Consider the following 4,474-nt stretch of genomic DNA (forward strand, 5'->3'; position numbering starts at 1 on the left):
TAATCTGGTTGTTGTGTTGAATACATGAATGGCAAATTGTGCTTTGTGTGGATACAGCTTAATTTTAAATGTGTTGTTGTTTTCCCCCGCACCCAAACATGATCTCCAACACTGTAAATGCAAAACTTACTTTTAAGTGTTTGTTTCAACAGTACTGCATATTTTATTAATAGAAAAAATGTCTTCAGACCCTTCTTTTCTCTCTTGTTGTTCTCAGCAGTCTTGTCATTTAATTGTTTTGCCTTCATACTCCCTGGTGTTGTCTAGAACTCTCATATTCACTGACACACATCAGCGTCTGCAGTCACACAGATGCAGGCTTGCACACACACACACACACAGACACACACACACACACACACACACACACACACAAAACAATTTTAAATTAGTGGCATGCTTGATATTTTGTCAATTTTGTTTGTTAAAAACTCTACAAATATATTTGAAGTTTGACTTTATGACTACTTGAAGGTTGTTTTGTGTTTGTGGTAGCATAGTTTGTGAGAGCTGCTTTAGTGTGTAATTTCCATGTTTTGTAAAATTTGCTGAAATTGTTACACCCAACATAAATCAAATTCTCTGAAAAAAAAAGAAAACTTAAGCCCAGCCAGTTACCTAATTCGATCAGAATCTGCAATCTCACAAGAATAGCAGAGAAAGACCCGCCACAATATATAGTTCCACCTGTGCCTACAACAGCTTGCACTGCTGAACCAAGCATGGAAATAAACACAGAAGTAGAAAAGGCTACGAACAAAAAGTTTGGATAAAGCAACAAGTTACACCTCAACATCGATGTGGCTTTTTTAAATAATGGCCAAAACTGAGTGACAGGTAAATTAACTGCTGTGTTTTGTTATAAAGGGGGTTTTGTCTTTTTCCTGAACAATGTAGTATAAACTATGTATGAATGAGACATGATGAATATGATTAGAGATGACAACAAAGTACTCAGGCTCTGCATATTCATGTGTGTTGGGGGAGGGGCTTTGGATGGAGACCAGAAGGGAGGGAGGTGGGACTTTCAAAATCTCTTGCTAGTTTCTCCAATGTCTTACACTAGCTTTAGATTAAATGACAACCATTGATTACAAGAATATCTATAATACTGATAGAAAACTGTCAAAACATTTGTGGTTTAGTTTTTCTTAAGCCTTTTTTCCGAGTTAATGTAATATTTATATAATAATGTCAATTTCATAAATGAAGCCAGAAAGGTGACTAACTACCCACATACATTAGAGCCATCAGGTGTATGTTGGTGACTGAACTCCCTTTAAAGTCAGACAGCTCACTCACTGCTGTGTATTGGGTCTGAAATTTGACCTAATTTCAAAAAGGGTAACAGCTCAGATTTGTCAGGAGACGGCAGTTGAAGTGGATTCAAGCGCAAAGAAAATGATGGTCAGTGAGATTTTTACACAAAATAACATGACAAATACAAGCCATTACTAGGGTATATATTTTTTGTTATTGATTGATGTTAATATCAAGTTCTGTGTGTCTCAGGACTTTTCTGTCGTTTCAAATTTCAGTGGATATTGTCCAATGAAGAATACTTTTTAGAGGACTGTTTGTGGTGGCCAGTTTCATTACTAATAACGTTAAACTGGTTGGTCATTTTAGCTAAGAAAATCCTGCACACCGACCTTACATGTCAGTGATCATATGAGGTCATTTGTTGGTTTCAGGTCTTCAAGTATTTTCTGTTTCTTTGTAATAATATTTATTAGTTAAAGATCCAGTGTGTAGGATTTAGTGGCATTTAGCGGTGAAGTTGCAGATTGCAACCAACTAAATACTGCTCAGTCTTCCAAGCATAGGAGAAATTACAAATTAGTATTATTTCTTTTATGACTTGTTAATCAATTTGTATTTTGTTTAGCAGCATAAAGTAGAATAAAGGGAACTATATCTAAATTTCATTCTACAATCCTGCTTTGTAAATGACAATAAAATAACCTTGAATGCTTGAATTCCTGAAAAAAAAGTAAAAGACAGTGTTTTGTTTGGTCTCAACACTGGGGACTCTGTTTCAGGCGATTATACACTAATGAAAACATACTTGTGAATATTTTATAGAATTTCTGACATTATATTCTCCTAAATGTTACACACTGGACCTTTAAGCTTCCCCCCATTTTATAAGATGTTTTATTCGGCAGGTGTGTGGCAGGAGGATGTCTCCTAGTTCATATACTACTAATTTACAACTTCTTCTATCTGGTACAAGAATGTAACACTACGTTCCCTGCAAAATCAAAACAAATTTTCGTAGTACACGTAAATTCTAGGAGACATGGTTGTAGGTTGCAGGTTCTCTCTCTCTCTCTCTTCTCAAATAATGTACAATATGCATATTTACATAGTTTGATTATTAATAACAAAGGGAGCTGAAAAACATCAAATGGACATTTGGAATATTTAATAATTAGTCAACAACAACAACTAAAAGAATTGCAATCACGTCTTTATTCCGCATTCTAATTAACTTAATATTAAAGTGAAAACAAATTAAATACAGAATGGTGCAGCTAAAAATGGATTTGACTGAGGCAAGATACTGTATAGCTATACATATTGTGTAGTACAGAACAGCAGCGTATTTGATAAAAATCTAATTACACTTATATAAGATTTACTTGAATATCCTTCTGCATAATGATGTAAGATTAGATTAGCCACTAAACAAACATATTCACAGCTTCCCAAGGGCACTACACAATCTGTTCCAGAGCTGTAATGATGAGGTGGAGGAAGACACAGAAAAACACAAGGCTGCAATTTACAATTTAAAATACTGATGAATTACAGGTCAACAACCTCTCAGTGCTTGTATGGGTGGACACATGGAGGGTGGGACAGGAGAATAGGCAGGGGCAGTTGTGCTGTAGACCGTAATCTGTGCTTACTAGTGCAGCTCTCTGTGGCGGGGAGCAAATAAATCTGCCAAGCAGCAGCAGATTCATAAAATCCCTCAGGTGGCTCTGTTCATTTATCTACATTTGCCAGGGTTTCCAGCTGCCAAAAGCAGGTGGCACACTTTGGCTTGGAAATTGACTGTTTTTAAGATGTAAAGCTCTTTCAAGGGGTGGGAGAGCAGACATGGAGAGGCTTTAAAGTGTGGCAGTGGGGTATAGGTGACAAGGTTGAAAGGTGAAGAGCATCGAGTGTGTGGGAGTTCCATATTGTAGCCTTGTAAGACCCTACATCAAAATTGTCTCATTGGGAAGCTAAATTGTAATGAAAATGCCCTCATTTCTAATTTCCTCCCCTCAAATTCAATTTCTAGATTGGTAGCACACCCAGGGAGTAAAAGGCAGTGCCGGCGGGGGGGGGCACACACCACCAGATAAGAAATTATAGATGGAAATAATCTAGGGATCTATTTCCTCTCCTCCCCTCCTTGGCCTGCTGCAGATATGATGTGGTGAAGAGGGAAATTAAAAGTCACTATGATGCACCTCATTGCAGCTAGCACTTGTAGGGGACCAAGGTGCTTCTTGGGATTGCACTTGGGGCCCAAAACAGCTGCTAGCCAGCACACACTGGCTGCTTGAGTCATATTAATGCACTGCTAACCTGAAACACTATGCAGACTTTACAGTGCTGATTCCTGCAACCCTACCACATAATTGGATTTATTTTGTATCTAGTTTGTAGACATTGTGAACTAATGAATACACTAAGGACGCTTTTGAACAATAATGCATTGTTATTTTGGTGCTCTTACAAAATGACATGATATTCAATTTGTAAGCCAAAGCTTTTATATTTCTGCTTTAACAAAACTAAGAGTCTACAGTCACGCTAGTGGCTCTGTGAGGCTTTGAGCTAAATGCTAACATCAGCATGCTAACATCTTCAGAATGACAATGTTAAGATGTCTGTACAAAATGTTGCACCAATCCATTTAGCAGATGTTAAGATATTTCATTGAATAAGTGCAAACTTTGGTCTGCTGGTGGCTGTAGATTAAAAATCAGGGGAGCACTCTAAAAGACATTAGAAATCATTCTCTGGGGATTATGAACGCATGTATCACATTTGATAGCAATCCATTCCAATCCAATTGTTGAGATATTTAGGTTTGGACTAAAGAAGTGAACCAACTGACATACCTTGCCTAGAAACTAGTGTGGCTGATAATAATAATTCTACGTTCATGGTATGGTGACTTGTGTTACAGAAACATTACTTTGAAAGGTCACACATCAGATTAGGAGCTTTTTTAATTGGCTTTAGTTTACCCCATTTTGGGATGATCCTGTGTATTTTGCAAGTCCCAGATTACATTTGATATTACAGTCAGTCTAGAGTGTAGTCAGAAGTCTTTGCAATGACACAGTCTGTAATGCATAAACATCCCCATAGCTGCATTCTCTTGCAGTCTTTTTCATTTAATTGCATCTCCATTTGAATTCAACTGTAGCTCCACTTTGCTTTCAGTTGCTTTGAAATAGAATGGGGT

Source organism: Dicentrarchus labrax, unplaced genomic scaffold (genome assembly GCF_905237075.1).
Source record: "Dicentrarchus labrax unplaced genomic scaffold, dlabrax2021, whole genome shotgun sequence".
Lineage (NCBI taxonomy): Eukaryota > Metazoa > Chordata > Actinopteri > Moronidae > Dicentrarchus > Dicentrarchus labrax.